The sequence below is a fragment of the Lathyrus oleraceus genome, chromosome 3 (genome assembly GCF_024323335.1).
Source record: "Lathyrus oleraceus cultivar Zhongwan6 chromosome 3, CAAS_Psat_ZW6_1.0, whole genome shotgun sequence".
NCBI lineage: Eukaryota > Viridiplantae > Streptophyta > Magnoliopsida > Fabales > Fabaceae > Lathyrus > Lathyrus oleraceus.
In genome coordinates, this window is record NC_066581.1 from 532,684,501 (window position 1) to 532,704,519 (window position 20,019).

Consider the following 20,019-nt stretch of genomic DNA (forward strand, 5'->3'; position numbering starts at 1 on the left):
CAAGGTATGAAACCTTGTTAGTTAGTGGGATGTTATGGTGTGTGTCAAGGCTGAGTGAGCAGAAGAATGTCTGACCGGATGTCATGACATTGCCTTGGACAATATTGTTATTTCCTTCTGAAACTTACAGTCATAAGGAAATATGGATGTGACATTTATTTTGTCTAATTGGTCACCTTTGGTCAATTTTGACTAAAAAGGGGGAGAAGTGCTTGATATGGAAGTTGTTGTGGAAGTTGTATGTGGCTGGACAGAAGGATAACTATTATTGAAAAGAGTGCACATGTGCTAAAACAAAATGTAATTTTGTTTGTTACAAATGTCAAAAAGGATGCACAGGTGTTGATGTTGAAGCAGATGTCAGTATGACATTCTGGCTGGTACAGGTACTGGAGATAAGTAGCTGTTATGTTTGTTGTATGCACAGATTTAGGGGGAGAAGGAGTACCCTAGGAGGAGAAGGAGTACCCTTGTGCATTGTGCATTCGTGTGTCTTACTAGTTGCATCCATAACTAGTAATTCTGATTGTTGCATAGATTTAGGGGGAGGAGAAGTACCCTTGTGCATGTGTGTATTACTAGTAGCCATAGCTAGTAATTGTTTTGCTTCTGCTGCTGATTAAACTACAGTTATGTGGTTTAAACTGCTGATAGTTTGCCTTGTGAATAAAAAGGAAAGATATATGTTTTAGCCAAAATTTCCCAAAGGGGGAGTTTGTTGATTCTAAGTGTTGGCAGCAATTTTGGTAAAATAAAGAGTGTTCACAAGATGTCATGTGTGATGTCTTAACATGAGATATCCTATGTACCTGCTGGAGTTAAAGAACATATGCAAGCAGGATTGTTTCAGAATGCCACATAATATGACAAGGCTTCTGATATTGGATGTACCTGCTGGAGCTTAGATGAAAGACATGTTCATGCAGGATTGTTTCAGATGACATGCACAATGTCATGACATCTGATATGGCTGCACCTGCTATAAAAGGAAATTAGTTTATGCAGGAGTTTTTCCAGGATGTCAGACCCGATGTCGTGACATCCTGTACACAGAACATTCAGTGTGAATGTCTGGTGTTTTGTGATGGCACAATTAATGGCAATATTTGGATGATTGAAGATATGGCTAGCTGGCACATTCAATCATGGATTACAACCAGATTTACTTATTTTCCAAGGAGATCTATACAGCTGTTATAAAAAGATTTGATTGGAAAATAGATTTAGGGTTTTCAAGTTGTCCAAGCCCAGCTGTGTATAAAACTGAATTAGTTAATTCTGTTATATGTTAACTGATTTAATATTCTGGGATTAGTTAGAATCCTATGTGGCGTTATTTGTGGTGGTCTTGAAGACTCAATCAGAATATTTGGTGAATATACAGTTTCCAAATATGGAGATCTTTTAGGAAATAAAAGATTGAAGACCTTGATTGTAGCAGAAGAATTCTGTCAGCTTTGTAACAGGAAAGGAGAAGCTTGATGCGATTTTTGAAGGCCCAAATCCAGTTGGGTGGTTAGGTTATAAATAGCAGATTGTAACCTAGGTTTTGTAAGCCTCAAACAATATAAAAATTAGAGGTGTGTGTGAGGTAAACCTCCCAACCTGTGGGAAGGTTACCAGGTGTTTCTCAGTGCTTGAAAGCATGAGATTATTTGTAACTCAAAGCCTGTAGGCAAGAGTTGTTATGTTCTTGAACGAAGCTGTGAAGCATGTTCAAGTTGTCTAAGCATTACATGGTAATTGTAGTGATAGGAATGGAAACTGGAGGTTTCTATCTAGGAGTGCCTAGGTTTAGATTGCATTGGGTAGGGATTAAGTGAAGAGTTGTAAACGGGGGAGTTTAACTCTGAATTAATAATGCTAATAGTGGATCTTCTTCCTGGCTTGGTATGCCCCCAGAGTAGGTGATGTTGCACCGAACTGGGTTAACAATTACTTGTGTTTTTACCTTCTGCACGTTATAATTCTGTCTGTTATAAAAGAAGGTTAACCTGTAATGCTGTAACAGGTGATGTTCAAATCAATGTTGAGACATCATGTTGATAACTGTGCAGGGTCAACAAAAGTAAGTGCTATGTTTGATCTTTGCTGTGTCTTTGTACCAGATGGACATAACTGGGTGTTCTTCCATTCTATGGTGATATAGTAGCAGATGTCTTGACATCTGTGAATGTGTGCATATCAGTACTGGGTTTTAATTTGTATAACTGTCTTGCTGTATTAGTAACAATGTTGGTTCAGATGTCATGACTTCGTGTAGAACATCTGAACTCTGACTATACCAGAATTTCACTTTTAATTGTTCATGCTTGACTTATCGTCATACTTTAGTTGTCATCATTAAAAGTTAATGTCATTGTTTAAAAGCATATCACATACAAAACAAGGTTCCAATGGTAGGAGGGTGAGTCACATATTTGCAAAAGCTCTTGTAAAAGATTATGATATTTGCAATAAGTTATTATTGTTTGATTGTCAAATTACATTGTTGGACTTCCTCAATGTGATATTTTCCGCTCTACGAGGTAATTACAATATTGGACTTCCACAGGAAGATCCTTGCCACCCTACATGGTAATTACGTTGTTGGACTTCCATAAGAAGATCCTTGCCGCCCTACGGGGTAATTACATTGTTGGACTTCCACAGGAAGATACTTGCCTCATTACGAGGTAATTATATTATTGCATTTCCACATGAAGATATTTGATGCCCTACAAAGTAATTGCATTTTAGGACTTCCACTGGAATATCCTTTCTAACCTATGGGGTAATTACATTGCTGGACTTTCATAATAAGAACCTTGCCGCCCTACGGGGTAATTAAACTTCTGAATTTCCACAGAAAAATCCTAGCTATTTGCGAGCACTGTGTTGCGAGGGTCTCTTCAAGCTGTAAGGAATGCTTCCCTAAGTCTCTCCTGAGGGACTCAACTAAGTCTCGTCAAGAAGACTCAACTAAGTCTCGTCTGAGGGACTCAAATAAGTTTCGTCAGGAAGACTCAACTAAGTTTTGTCTAAGGGACTCAACTAAGTCTCACCGGGAAGACTCATATAAGTCTCGCCTGAGGGACTCAACTTAGTATTAAAGAGTCAACTAAGTCTCGCCTGTGGGACTCAACTATGTCGCGCCTGAGGGTCTCAATTAAGTATCGAAGACTCAACTAAGTCTCGAATACTCAACTAAGTCTCACTAGAGGGATTTAGCTAAACCTCATCCAGATGGATCATATGAAGCTTTGAGAATTGAAGGTAGGAATAAAGCTTCGACTAGGATCCCATGGAAGGCTCAAGGATGAGTCAGGTTTAAAACACTTCAGCCTTTACTAGCCCTCGTCCTTGAAGGATTGTGTAGTGGTATCATTAGAATATACCTCATTGCCGGGGAAAACCCCTTTTATTGGTTCGAGCGCCCATCTTTTGGATAAGGAGCCCCTTCTTCGAAAATGTCTCCTAGACCTTGGTGTCTCTTTCGATAGCACGCGATCATGCATAAAACGTGTATTGGGTAAACGAATGTTGCATTATAGCTCGTGGAATTCAAATACACTTCCTAGATTTCAAGGAAATAACTACCCAATCCCGGAGTGGTTATGATATCCTAGGAGGACTGGGATCCAGACCTAAGAGATTATAAATATCTCAATACCATAATAGACAAAGGGACAATAACATAGAAAATATACACAGACAACTACTGTTCATCTCTTTTAAGCTAACTCTCAATACCACAACAACCTTAAGGCCTCTAACAACACTGATTCACTAGAGTTTGTTACACATTTGTACTTTTAGCAAATATATATGTAATGGGGTCTCCATATCTGTGAAACATAAAAAAATAAAAAAAATTGAAAAGTTGCGTTTCATATGACTTATATGAATGTAATCCGATGAACATCATAAAAACTACCAAAAATATACACAAACAACAACTGTGAAGGAGAAGAGCGATCCAAAATGCAACTAAATTTAAAATTTCTCCTTTAGTGATCTTTACGAATGGGCATGATCAGTGATAGAATCGTTACCTCTTGTGGCGATTGTAACCTTTGATGCAGATCTACGGAGCGATCACAAACGTTGAACGATGACAATGCCTCTACTCAGTCCACACGAACGGATTCCTTCAATCTCAGTGCTAACTGCTACGAATGAAGACTTTGAGTGAGAGAGAGAGAAACGAAATTGCAACTGCACAAATGCTTCTACACAAGGGTTCTATTTATAGAACCACTTGTGTGGGCTGCAAGCTAAAAAAAGCCCACTCAAGTGTATGTGGCCCATATCTTATAATATGCCAAAATCACTTAAGTGCATGGTACCTTACCATATTTCGTATTCTACTTAAGTACACCATACCTTACGACGTTCTACAATTCACTTAAGTGCACCGTACATTACGATATTCCTTAGTTACTCTATCTCTCATCAATCCGTCCTTTTGTGTGTGACCCTGTAGGTTTTCGCGGCATTGACAATTATATTAAATCACGTATTTAACATAATAAATAGTGAGCGGTATCTAGCAACACATCACTACTACCCAAGACACGAAAAATGTCATGTGATATGACAAATCCTTTTGTGATAATATTTATGTGTACAATTACCCTTTTACCCTTATGTCTATATTGAACACAAGGCATAAACCGTGTCATCCTTGTCCAATTCAATATTGGGCCCATAGACATTTATCCTGTTACGCAGGATGGGCAAATTCCATCTAGGTCACTCATGTCCCTTAGCATGCTTCGTGGAGTACCCATCAACTGTCTTTATGATCATCCAGTTACGGACAATGTTTGATCAGCAATAAGGCACTCGACTCTACATCTAGGGTCCATAGTGGTTTCAGGTCGAAGGGTGGTATACACCATTATCACCATGAGAATAACTTATGACACTTTGCATAATATTCTATATAGTATTCTCATAGCGGGTCAATCCAGTATAAATATTACTCTTAATATCCATACCTATGTTTAAGACTTGATAACTCCTTATCCATGATCCATGAGATGTGATCACCAGTCTATATACATAATAGTCTTAATGCTTTAATGTTATCCCACTTCACAATAAAGCTCGACTATGGATACTTTAAGAATAATGTTCTTATGTTTAATGTGATCTCATGATTAAGTCACACTTGATACATTAAACAGACTATCTATTCTAGGGACTTTATTAGACAAACATAATAAAGAAAAAACCTTTTATTATTAATAAATAATTCGATACAAGTACCCAAAGTATTGGCCTTTAGGGCTTACACCAACAAACTGTTCATCTCTTTTGAGCTAGCTCTCAATACCACAACAACCTTAAGGCCTCTAACAACACGATTCACTAGAGTTTGTTACACATTTGTACTTTTAGCAAATATATATGTAATGGGGTCTCCATATATGTGAAACATAAAAGAATAAAAAAATTGAAAAGTTGCGTTTCATATGACTTATATGAATGTAATCCGATGAACACCATAAAAACTACCATAAAAACTCTAACCAAGTTATCCGATAAATATTATGATACAAAATAAATTTTATGTAAGTTATCCGATGAACATATAATATTATAAGAATACTTGATTACAAATTATCCGATGAAGAGAAATGATGTACCATAATTTTTTAGGTAAAACTAGCCGATACACTGGTGTAGGAATTTAAAATACTCCAAATTCAAAAAAATTAATTGTGATGGTAAAAATTAAATAATAAAACTATTTGATACGTAAAAATGATAAAATTGGAATATTTTAAAATATATAGAGGTGAGGGGATAATATTAAGCTTTTTATGTAAGGCCCATTAGCCTTACTTAACATGACTTTTGTTACATAATAATTTTTGGGTGCAAGAAACAAGTGAATTGAAACCTTTACTATATTGGCCCTTTTACTTAAGGCCCAAAATATCTGTTGGCTTTTTAAATTTGTGTTTTGTATTTTTGAGTATAAATTAAGGTGGTCAAATCTAAATTGATCCAAATAAAAAATATAAATTGATTTAAAAAATTAAAAAACCAAAATAATTTAAATATTATTAAATATTAAATTTTATTTTATAAAAACAATTTGATTCGGGTTTTAAATTGATTATTCAAAACCGATCCAAATAAAATTAAATTGCGTGTATATATTTCTATATTTTTATTATTGTTAATATTATATATTTTGTTAATTTATTATTCGATGATATTTATTTTTTAATATATTTATTAGTTTATTTAATTAATTTATTTTTATTATTTAATTTGTTTTAATGATTAATCATTCATATTTTGTAATATTAACTTTTAATTTTCTATATTATATCAATTTTATTATTTATTAGTATTTTTTATAATCTTAACAAAAAATATAATATATAATTAAAATTCGATTCAAATAAAATCATATGAAATTGAATCAAGTCATATTAAATTTTAATAATCAATTATTCAAAATCAAATTGAACTAATAAGTTTATTTTTAAATCAGATAAATTTTTATCTCAAAACTAATATAAATCACACCGCAAACAATATATACATGTGCAAACAAGTAATTAGAAGCTAATTAGAAGCCACTTCTTATTTCTTTTAACTGTTCATATCTTATTTTAAGACCATTTTTGTAGATGTAACATATTAATGTGCCAAAGATGTTACTTTTCATTCAATCAACACTACTAAAACACAGCTAATATTTCTAGAAGTTTACATACCGACGACAAAAAATGTTATATTAAATGTATAAACTTTGTTGGAGGTTGTAAGAGCGGTTTACAGTTTGTTTTTTAAAGACTTTATTTTCAAATTCAATTAGGTATCAACAATTCATATATATATATATATATATATATATATATATATATATATATATATATATATATATATATATATATATATATATATATATATATATATATATATATATATATATTGAGATTTTTAATAAATATTGGTTAATAGAATGTATACTTCTAAACTTTGTTGGAGGTTGTACGAGCCGTTTATGTACGGTTTGTTTTTTATTTTCAAATTCAATTAGGTATTATATATATATATATAGAGAGAGAGATTTTTAATAAATATTGGTTAATAGAGCAATGAGAATGATTCCATAATCGAATATCAGTTTAAAGAAACGTTTAATTTTGTTGGTGAGTATGATAATTTTTGTAAATTCTTTGGTTGGTTTATTAATATATGGGGTTTTTTAAATAAGAATAAAAAATTATATATTTTTATTAAGTTATTTTTAACAAAAAAAACTAATATTACTTATATATATATATATATATATATATATATATATATATATATATATATATATATATATATATATATATATATATATATATATATCTTCTTCCATGATATTCATGGATTTATGCCTTCTTGGTCACAAATGTCCAACCTTTACATTGCATCAAGATGTTCTTCTTACTCAGCAACTCCATTAACACCTAAAAGTGCCACCTTCTTCCAAATTTTTAAAGCTACATACTTCTCATTTTTGGGATTATTTTCGCATCAAATGTTAAATCGTAGCATAAAGTCGAACCCCCTAAAAATCTCTTCATTGAAGACATAAATAGATTGGGAGGTGAGGGAATAGATTGCGATTTTGACTTGGAAGGCTTCAGAAATCTAGGTAACAACTTAAGCATTGGTTTAGTGAGAGCAATGTCTGTGGATGGAACTTGAGTCTCAAAATCTTAGAGTCTACTCCCTTCTTGAACTAGGACATTATGTTAGGTTAGAATTTTTTTTGGAGAATTAATTAAGGTTCCACCTTCACTAGGCTCATTAACCAGACTTTGAAGACCCAATTGACTAGATTAGGCCTTCCCAGTCTGCACATAACCTTCCTCAACTCTAACCTGAATGTTGACTACCATTTCTTAACGCACCATACATGTTTTTACTGCATCAAATGAATTTTCATATATGCTCCATGTTTTCGGAGGTGCATCTTCGGAGGCACCCCAACACACACTCAAATAAGGCCATTTCTGAGTTACGCTCCTTTTTTGTTTACTTTATTCTGGAGATAAATCTTTGAAATATTTCCGGAAGTTACATTTCCGGAGACACACTAGTAGCAGATTCAACACCACGTAATTTTCCAAAACAAAATTAACATTCATAACATAAAATAAGCATTACATAGATGATTTCCACATAAAATGTAACATTACACTTAAATATTCAGGTGGATACTTCAATATCTTTGACCGATCTTGAAATCGTCGCTTCCAACTCGAACGAAATTTTTGTTTCGAAACGGAAATATGTATTCCACATAGCCCTTACATCCTCTTGCATCTTGAGCTCAAATTTGCTGAACTCAATCTTCCATATGTTTTCAATCGACAGTGAACGGTACTCAGGCTTCACAACCTTTCGATTGTCTTCGTAAGATAGGAGCTTCACAAACTATGTCTCCGTAATGGATTTCGTCTTTGATATTTTCGAGGGAGGTGAAGTCGTTAAGCTTAAACGTGCGCCCGAGTGTAGAGCTGGAGAAGGAGACATTTGCAACATACCAGTCAATGTTTATTTGTGACATTTGTGACATTTTCAGTTTGTGTGAAATATAACATAAGAGCACCTTAACTTATAGAAGCCATAGATCAACATGGACCACTCAACGACTGACATGCTGATTTCAGAGATATATATTCGGAACCGCATCCTATTATCTTATTCTGGAGATGCATTTCTGAAACCTCTCCTAAATCAGTTTCAAAACAGAACCCTTAAAATAAAACCTTATATTTTTATTTTACAAAAGAACAAATGATGTTATGGGAAATATCAAAAATGCATTAAGACACAATATGAACTATTGTTGAATATATTACACTTCATTTATATTGAGACACAATTACATACTTATTTGTTCAGCTATACAAGAAATTAAAAAGAATCAAAATATAAGTAGGGTTTCCAAGAGACCCACCCAATTACTTTTTATGGACATAAATAAGGTTTGATGGTCATTATTAGATATCAGTTAAAGTCGCCAATTATTGATGAAATTCATGACGTTCCATGATTTTTGGGAGAATGTTGTAGTAGACAAATCATAATTTCATAACTGGTTAATGACCTTTGGCTATCCCTTCTAGAATCCGAGATGAGTGCATCATGTCTGATAGGCCATCCCGGGCATATCCGAATCCAGGATGTATATACCTTATAGTCGTTACACCGATTTTTACTCATCGTCTGGAAATGTACCTCTGATAACTCTATGATCCGAGCTCCTATTTCTTTCATGAGTAGCAACTCTGTTATCTTTTAAAGTACCCGACACACCCTATTTTAACCTCTCGAGCCTAGTGACTTATAACTCGGCTTTGAGAATTTAGTGGTGTATATAATCCCCCCGTCATAAGGCCTAATGGGATGAAGTGTCCAGACAAAGAATCCCAAAATTATTTCTTCTTGAATGGGTTATATTTCCATCCGGCTTAGTTTTACGAGGAAACCCATCACCATCATGATTCTAATTTGACAGGGTTTCCAAACCATTTCTAGACACATAGAAATCGGAGACCCCCAGTGGGGTCTCGACCAGTTGATGTCATATAACCCGGTAGCTTTTAGACATAAATAAGTCGGAGAGCCCCAACGGGGTCTCGACTTGTTAGTGTCATAGGACCCGGTAGGTTCTAAACATAGAGAAGTCAGAGAGCCACAGTGGGGTCTCAACCTATTGGTGCCATAAAACCCGATAGGTTCTAGACATAGAGAAGTCGGAGAGCCCCAATGGGGTCTTAACCTGTTGGTGTCATAGAATCCAATAGGTTCTAGACATCGAAAAGTCGGAGAGCCCCAATGGGGTCTCGACATGTTAGTGTCATAGAACCCGAGAGGTTCTAGACATAGAAAAGTCGGTGAGTCCTAGTGGAGTCTCGATCTGCTGGTGTCATAGAACCTGGTAGGTTCTAAACATAGAGAATTCAGAGAGCCATAGTGGGGTCTCGACCTATTGGTGTCATAGAACCCGATAGGTTCTAGACATAGAGAAGTCGGAGAGCCCTAGTGGGGTCTTGACCTATTGGTGTCATAGAATCCGATAGGTTCTAGACATCGAGAAGTCGGAGATCCCCAATGGGGTCTCGGCATGTTAGTGTCATAGAATCCGAGAGGTTCTAGACATAGAGAAGTCGGTGAGTCCTAGTGGAGTCTCGACCTGTTGATGTCATAGAACCTGGTAGGTTCTAGACATAGAGAAGTCGGAGAGCCCTAGGGGGGTCTCGACCTGTTAGTGTCATAGAACTCGGTAGGTTCTAGACATAGAGAAGTTGGAGAGCCCTATTTGATCTCGACTTGTTAGTGTCATGGAACTCGATAGGTTCTAGACATAGAGAAGTCGGAGAGCCCTAGGTGGGTCTCGACCTGTTAGTGTCATAGAACTCGGTAGGTTCTAGTCATAGAGAAGTCGGAGAATCCCGACGGGATCTCAATTTGTTAGTGTCATAGAACTCTGTAGGTTATAGACATAGAGAAGTTAGAGAACCCCAGTGGAATCTCGACTTGTTGGAATCCTGTTTGAACTAAGCCAAGGCTTGACCTTGTTATTAGAGTTGGGATAGTCATGTAAGTTTCTGAATATTAGTTGTAACCAAATTCTGAAAGATTAAGATGATCACAGGTTGGAAAATTCCGAGCATATCTTGTTTCATTCTTTACATGACCCATGTGAGTTGAGGTCCAATATCCGAGAATATTTGGTGTGACTAAACCGATGATCATTCTCATCGAAGTATTGGTTGATAATTGTTTTGTCGTTAGTGATCCTTTATGAATGCATTTTGTAATGTTTGGACGCTTTCCAGATCCTTTGACAATAATATTTGAGCCCTCATGAGTTTGTTTTTAGTTGTCACCATGTTAATCCTTTTAGAAATGTTATGTATCCCTAATGTGCTTTATCTCTTTGATAATAATTGATTTGTTTGACTGGAAATCAAATAGAATGGCTGACCCCAAACAGATCTTAGCCTACCCTTAATTGAGATTAGTACCGTATAGGTTCAAAGCCCAGTGAGTTGGGCATTGGTGATTGATATGTCTCGTCTTTTTTAAACACAGACCGACTAATTAGCTGGTGGATCATATCAGAGATTGGCCAGAGATAAGTTAACCAAACCACTAAGGTCTGAGGTACGTCAATTTGACCAGGATACCAGGTGTATATTAACTTAGGATTTCATTTAAGATCAGAGGTATGCTAACTTGGCCGGTCTAGAGTTATGCTAACTCAGCCGAGATGCCAAAGGTATATTTATACTTGGTCTTTAGTTAAGGGTAGAGGTTTCTGTTAACATAAGCCGATCAGAGGTTCTTATTTACTTGATCGATTTTCCAAAGATTCTTATTTACTTGGACTTTTGATTCAATTAGAGGTTTCAATTAACATAACTCGGTCAAAGGTTCTTATTTACTTGACTGGTTTTCTATAGGTTTTTATTTACTTGGACTTTAGTTTAAGATCATAAGTTTTAATTAAGATAACCCGGTCAAAGGTTCCTATATACTTGACCGATTTGCCCCATATGGAGATCATGGGTTAAATGCCCTCAATAGAGGTCCTTGTCGTTCTCGACCCCTACTTTTGTTAGAGAGTAAGTCTCTATCAGACTTTGTACCTAATGAATTATGTAAAAATGTTTCGTACTACTCAGAAGATGATATCGAATTTTGCATCAGATTGTTGTCCCGATGAGATCAATCGACTTCTCTTCTTCAGCTTCCGATTTTCTTAATTCGCGTGACATCTTGGTTTTTTTATCATAGTATTCTATTTCTTCTTATTGAAAATTCGAGTTATTCAATAGGATATAATTTCTTCCGACAACCACCCTGCATAATTTTAAGTGTTTAGAAAAGAGGAGATGTCTCCCGCCCTCGTAGGAGAAATAAGCGACACTCATTATTTAAACATACAATTTTAAATGAGTTATCTAAGGAGTTACAAACGGTAGAGACAATCGCTCGCTTTATCCAACAATCAAAATAATCAACTAGGGCATAAATTTGCATCTGTCACGCCTCCTGGTCTAAGACCAACGATCCACTCTTTCTAGATTTGTCTCATCAGCTCGTTTTGATATTCATGATGCGGTCTGACACATGTTGCCCATGTGTAGGGGATTTGTTGCCTTTTATCTTAGTGATAGCAGCTCAGTTTATTCAACCATTTTAATTCATCAAATCTGTTTTTAAGTCTCTAAATTCAAAATAGAAGAAAAACAAGTCCTCAAAAGCTGAACGACGTGCTCTTCAAGAAACTCAGCGAGCTGCAAAGGTTGTTGCAAAAGCTGAAGGAAATACAACATCTAGAACTGTAACTTCAGCGAATATAAAATCAGCTGAAGCCACGCCTGCAATATGATGATAAGAGCAAAGTGGAGAAAGCTAAATGATGTTCTTTGGTAAACCAAACTGAAGTCAGGAATAGAGTTGAACTATTCAGACATTTGCAACAGTATGAACATGGGAGTCAGCTTCCTGATCTTGAGGCAAAGTTTTTCAAGCTTGGTCTTGTGCATCCCTCAGTTTATAAGGTGGTCTTACATTATCTGTCTGGAGATATATCTGGTTGTAATGCTCGTTATATTTCTATGTTTCAAGCATTTCAAGACGCCATCAAAGATTACACAGTTCCACCTGAGATTCAGCACCTGCAGCAAATGTAAAACACACACGAACCGATTTAAGGTTCCCGAAACAGTTTGGATCATTGAGGAAGTTGGCCATTGAAGTAGATTCCATTATATATTACATCAATTTATCTCCATGTGAATACCATGGAAGCTAAATGTTTTACTGATGATATTACACCGATGAATAACAATCAGTGCAGTTAATAACTCTCCAAGAGCTCACTCTGATACTACAAATGTATCACTTAAGACTTCCATTGTTAGGATAGTGGTTCTTTTCTAATAATTAATTAATCAAACCAGTTCAAAAACACAAATTCCTAACATTCACATAAAGTATGTTCGGTATTCACAACAACATAGATTAATTGTACACAATACATTTAATTAAACACCTAATATTCATAGTAAAATAGACCATAAAAAACAAAGTGTTTTCACTTTGAAGGCTAACTCTCGGATGCATAAAGGAAAAATAGAAAAGTTCCCGATTCATAACAACTTTCAACTTAGGAATTAAAAAGGAGGAAGCAAAATAAGACTTATCTCTTTATTGATTGCATGAGCGATTACTGATGCTTTGTTTCTTATCCATAAGGTACAGACCTTGGCATTCAGTCAATGGAGTATAAACTCTGTCTTTATTCTTTGCCTATAAGGTACAAACCTTGACATTCTTGCCCTATGGAGTTCAGATTCTGATTGTATATCTCTCACTCTATCTTGTTGGGTTGCAAACTCTAGCAAATACCTTTTCCTATCCCATGGAGTCTCAAACTCTGGTAGCATCTTTGGTTCAGACCATTGCCTTTATAAATATCCAGTGATTGATTATCATCATTGGTTAATGCCACATCCTTGCTTTTCAAGTAATGTGCTTTGCCTCTGGGAAATCCTATCAATACCTTTCTTTTCTTCGCATTAGTTCCACGAACTACGGAGCTCTGACTTTCTCATTGTAGAATGAGAATACGTAGGCATGAGGGTTCGAATCCTCCGGGAACATATTTATCATTATTTATTTCCATGCCTTAGGGAGTCATCCATATCTTTCATCATATTCTACCTTCATTCACTTCATGTGATATACCTTTCTCTTTGAACTCCATCTTGTGTCTGCTTGTGAACCAAAAGATGTTTGTTATGGAACCAAACACTTAATTCTCTTTGTTTTAGACCGTACCATATAGTGGCGAATGTTTTAGGCTACCCACATTGGTTAATGACAGTTATACTCTTAAGTTCAGATTTCATCCCTTTTTGGAGTCAAACCACATTATTCTTTGGTTCAGACCATACCTTTATCACAACTCTCTTTCACCTCTCGTCATTAGTTCTATGAACTACAGAGTTATGAATTCCTTATTGCACTATAATGATACATAGGCATGAGGGCCCTAATCCTCTCCGAGCACTTTATCTTTTCCTTCATTTTTCCCTTATTCTTTTGCGAGTAATCCTTAGATATCACATCCATTCGAGCAACAAACAATCAAACTGGTCACCGTTGAGTACAAAGGATTTGAGGGATGCTAATACCTTCCCCTTGCATAACCGACTTCCTTACCCAGTTATCTCTTCCACCGAGTTTTATCGATGTTTTCCCTTTCTTTCGGGAATAAATAAAGTTTGATGATGACTTTGCTGTATGTTCAAGCGTGTGATGCGTTTGGGTATATTTCCGCTAGCTTTAGTTATGTCATGAATATGCAATGTTTTTATGCATGGTTTCAAAATCATGTATAGGTAAGTTCACAATATTGGTTATGATAACAGGTATCTCTGATTATTGGAACCCCATGGGTAAACTCTAAAGTTGGCAGGTTCCTAGAGTCATGGATCCTTTTTGAGAATACCATCGCCATGACGAAGGCTTGTCGGACACTAATATCCTCAAAATAATCTCGTCTAGGTAAGGTTTTCGTATCATCCCAACAAGGAAGGATCCTTGTGGGCTTTTACCACACAACCATCGAGTCCAAGGTTCTAAAAAGTTTCTCAGAGTCATATATTGAGGTTGGAAATATTACACTAAGGTAGTAATACGTCTAAGGGATGTCATCTGATTGGGGCTTTCATATTAACCAAACATGTCCGAAGTATCGTAGGTTAATACTACACAACCACCATGGATGGAACGAGTTTAAAAGGTCCTTAGAATAATTGATCTAACTTGAAAACATTATTGTCGTGAAGAAGGCTCATCGGACAATAATATCTCAAGAGAATCTACTTTAGACGGGGTCTTCGTATCGTCCCAACAAGGAAGGCTTCTTCTGGACCTCTACTACACAACCACCATCTTAATCCTTTGGTTTTTCTCAGACTCGGATAGAGAGCATATCTCACAAAGTGTCAATAATAAGAGAGCCCCCAATAGCAATATAAGAATCAATCAATAAATCACAAAATAACAATTACAAAGAGACAATAATATAATAAAGAAAGCAAACAAACAAAGCTAACAACGCAAATTGAACTAAGTTGGGTTTGACTCTCTCTTGCTTGGAGCTTTGGTCCCCAATGGAGTTGCCAGCTGTCGTATCTCGAAAAATACAATCTTTCGCGATGGTCGCGGAAAAATGGTTCGGACAGAGTCGCCACCGAACTTTATTTATTCCAATGAGGGAATAGGAAAATATCGATAAAACCTTTAAAAATAAAGAAGATAGTTGTCGCAACCATATTCAGATTCGAGAGTCGATTACGCAAGGAAAAGGTATTAGCACCTCTCACGTTCGTTGTACTTAACGAAAACCTTTTAGTCTAATTTGCAATTTGGATGTTAGCTAAATGTTATTTGTTTTTCTTCGAGTGAATGAATGATTGAAAAGAGAAATGAAAAATAACCTCAAAAGAGGAAAAAGGGAGGGTTTTTTATTAGTGTGCTCACCAAGATCTCTCAATCTCGTACCTACGTATCCTTATAGTACAATAAGGAAATCAGAGCATTTGTAGTTCGGGGAACTATGATTTGTTGGTATCTTTTAATGAGCAACTGTCTAGATCATGTTCTAAAGGATAAACATTGGCTTGTCTACTCTCGACGGAGGCTTAAACACTAGTTTGTTATGCACATTAGAAGGATTAAACAATGTTCTTTCTGAAAAGGTTTTGATCACACAGGGGTGACAAGTTGAATTAATATGTTGAATGTTTTGTTTGGATGACGATTACTCGGATAGTCGAGTAAGGCAACTCGTTTCCAAATAATCGAAGAGAGGAATCGAAGGCTCTAGAAAATCTCCTTTTTCATTCTTAATTGCGAAAGGATTTAATAATACTAAGGTGTCTTGAATGGATGACAAATATTCAAATGACCGAGTAAGGCAACTTGTGTCCAAGTATTCAGGAAAGGGAATATAAGGCTCTAGAATACTTTCTTTTTCATCTAAATTATTATGAAAATAGGTTTGTGTATGGTTTATAGTTTTTAGATAAATGACAAATACTCAAATGACTGAGTAAGGCAACTCGTATCCAAGTATTAGAGGAGAGAAGTTGAAGACTCTAGACCATCTCCCTTTTTGTTGAGTTTATTATGAAAATGATTTGACTTAAATGGTTTAGAAGTTTTTAAGAGAAATGACAAGTGTTTGACTAATCGAGTAAGGGAAATCGTACCCAAACAATTGAGGAGAGGAGTCGAAGGCTCGAAATCATCCCCCTTTTCATTTCTAAATTATGTTCAGGTATAATTAAAGTGCATTAGTTTTGATTTAATAAAATACTCGACGTTGAATCTAGGTTTTGAATTTGCGTTTATGGATGAATTAAAGGTATATTGGGTGAATTAATCGTCTAATTCATTAATTAAAACAAAATATGTCTCATTGTAAGAAAGCCCAGGAGTAAGATATGTGAGATTGATGACGATGCTAAAAGCATTCGACTTACAAAGGTGTTGAAATGGGCTCGACATTGAATAGAAAATTATTTAATTTTTAAATGGTTTAATATGATTAAAATATTTAGAATGATTAACAATTGGATATCATCATAAAAGTAAAACCCAATACATGATTTAAATGACATGAGAAATCGTACAAGTGAATAGGTCAATCAAGCATAAGATAAATAGCTCAAACAAATCCCAAAAAAACAATTGAATAATTAATAAAATTAAATAAAAAGACAAATAATTAAAATATTAGTTAATAAAAAACGAAATGGGCCCTTAGACCCAACAAGCCCAAAATGGGCGCCCATGTTACAGTATATAGTGGGGGTGCAAAGAGACAAAGCATCCCAGGCCCAAAATCGGAGGCCCACACCTAGGGAAGATCCACCAGAGGCTTGGTTAACCTCTGTTGACTTAGGGCAACAATCAGGACCGTCAGATCACGAGATCTGACTTGGTCAACCAAATCGGATGTCAATAATGTGCAGGAATATGGTAGCAGTGTGGACGCTTATACATCGGATCCGATGAGTAGGAATACTTGGTCTGTGATAAGTGTCCACAGTAGAGACACTTGTCACCACCATGCCCAGCCCAAACAAAAACTTTTAAAACACCACAAATCCCACGGATCCCTCTCATTTCACAAAATCTTTCTCTCTCTCCTCACTCCCCCCAAAAAAATTTGCAATTCTTTTCACCCTCTCTGAGAAACCCTCACCGGAGAAGACAGTGGTTTCCGGTCACAGGCGGCGGCGCCACCTTCTTCTCCGACAGACCACCATCCCAAAACCTAAAACATTAAACACTAACCACCTTTAATTTGGCCAAGGATTTCGAATCCGGTCTTATATTTACCAGAAACCCTTCCCTAAGCCAAGGTCGACCCTCAAACGAAGCCACAAAATTCGAAACAAAAAATACCAAACTCATAAGACAAAAACCAATTCAAATCTTACTTCAAACACAAATCAGAAACCGGATTTGAAAAAATCACAACCGAAAAAGAAAACCCTAAAAACGAAATTCAACCTCATACATCAGGGTTTTCAAGAAATTAACAAGGGGGTATCAGTCAGATCATCATGGAGAGGAAAGCGATGACAAGAAATGAAGAAGAAAAAAACAACTTACCAAATCATAGCTAGTCCGATGACTTTTCCGGTGAAAGTAGGTAAGTTCCTTCTCCAATTCTTTTATGCTTCTCAATGCCTTTTTCTTCCTTCCTTTTCTTTGCACTGTGTTGTTGTGTTGTTATGCTTTGTTGTTACTGGCTCAGTATTAGGGTTTTGCTTAAACTATCTCAGAGTTTCAATGAGAAACTCTGAGTAATTTTAATATTCTAAGCTATAAGTGACGTTCTTCTGAAAATGATTTTTACAGAGTGACCACCTTTCTTAATGAAACAATACTAGCTTATATATGGGATGAATTAGGTAATTAGAGAGGGCAAAATACGTGTGAATTAGTTATAATTTTGTGTTGGCTCGTGTCAGAAAATAGTGATTTGTGATTTTTGTTAGGATGTGTCCGTTGGAAGAAATTGGTGGGATTGCTTGTGAGTGGAATAACAGTGAATTCCTCTGCTGAAAAAGCCTTTGTGATTTTCTCACTTTTGTTTGCTAAATTTGGATTTCAAATTAGCGTGGTCTCATAATGTACACCTGAGCAATCACACGCTTTTGAAAATGCTTAATTTTATTGACTTGTTCTTCTTTATCCTTTTTATGATTTGTGTGGTCCCCAATTGCATTCTTTGTGTGATGATGATGTTGCCCTGCCTGAACTGATGGTTGCCTATGATTGAATGGCTACTACAGATTTCCCCTCGATGGCTGTTCGTGGACTGAATGAGGATGATGCCTTGTTGTGATGCTAATGGTCATGCTGTTTTGTGGTTAGTGTATGGACAATGAGTATGATGGATCATGGAAGATCAACACATGGGCTGCCATAAGGTCTCTCTCTTTTCATTGATGCTTTGAAATTAATGTTAAAGTATTTTGTGATAATTGGTGTTCATCGTGTAACAAATGTAATATAGTGAAAGTTTGTAAAAAAAAATCGAGTAATGTGATTTTGTAAATAACAATTTTTAGGATGATCATGTTTATGTAGTGATCCTATCTTATGGTTGACATGTAATTATGCTTATGAAATAGAAAGAAACTCCTAATTAGGATGATAGTTCCACTTGGTGATTCAAAATTCAAAATTAATTTCATTTACGTGTTATACCAAAAACATGGATGATTGGAATACATGTGCAATGACCTAAACAAACATGTTCCAATGACTTGGTCTTACTAAAATTATTCAATGCAAAATGGACACAAAATCTTGATGAATCCCTTCATGTCATGGCCTAACACGATTCACAATGATAATGGTCCATTGAAATAGAACGCCATGAGATAAACTTAGAAAAATCACTATTGATTTGTTTATTTTGGTCAATTGGTTGACCAAAAAGTCAACAATTGACCAAAAATCAACTTAGGTGGAAAAGATGCAATTCAATGCTCAATGCTTGAAATGAGATGAAATGGACCAAAATGATGAACCAAACTTGTATCCCATCCACCAAAGGGATTTGTATTTGTAAGATGCGCCTTGTACTCATGAACCATGCAATGCTTTCAAATGAACTTGAATTAATGGAATGCAAGCTTCAAGGTTACTTGTGAATGAAGCAAGTGATGATATGAACTATGATGATATGGTTCATAATGAATGGATGACCAACAACCAATCAAACTAATGCAGCAACTAGTAAAGCTTTAACCAAACACATAACAATGTAATGAACCAACAATCAAACAAATGAATCTCACCTTGACCAAAGGATCCAAATGGATTCAAAATTTCTAAAGGCCAAAAGGCAGAGTGGATTAGGGTTTTGTGTTTGGTTGAGCACACCTCAAGATGATGCATAGAAAACCTAGTTTACCTCAAGTACAATCGCCATGCTTTGAGTCCATGTAGTTTGCCTCCTTATCTTGAATGCTAATGGCAGTTTTAAAATGTCGGGACAAAATTGGGGTATGACAGACACAATAAGAAAAAATGTCTCAATCTCTGAGCAACCTCTGCATCATAATTTAGTACCTTATTTCAATTTTTGTAACATTTGATTTTGATATATTAATAACTTTTTGCTACAACAATGTTAACAACGAACATCACCCTAACTTAAACACACTTAAAAACGAACATGTCTAATTAAACAACACAAAAATAAATATCAAAACAGATAAAAATACTTAACCACGACATTTAAAAACAAATTTTTTAACTGATCACAACAATCAAACTGATATCATTTGGTCCAAACATCATTTCCCTCAAATCCTTATCATTTTAAACTAGCATCCTTATCATTTTTAACTCGCACCCACCCACGTACGACATCGTGTCTCTCAATACTTCTAATTTTTTCGT

At 35.5% G+C, this 20,019-nt stretch overlaps 1 long non-coding RNA gene across 1 annotated transcript; it reads left to right on the forward strand.

The window, feature by feature from the left end:
* Nucleotides 1–17,118: 17,118 nt before the first annotated feature.
* Nucleotides 17,119–18,765, forward strand: LOC127128741 (uncharacterized). Its single transcript, XR_007806011.1, has 2 exons — nucleotides 17,119–17,752; nucleotides 18,399–18,765. It is a non-coding gene; the product is annotated as an uncharacterized LOC127128741 (long non-coding RNA).
* The last annotated feature ends 1,254 nt before the right edge of the window (nucleotides 18,766–20,019 follow it).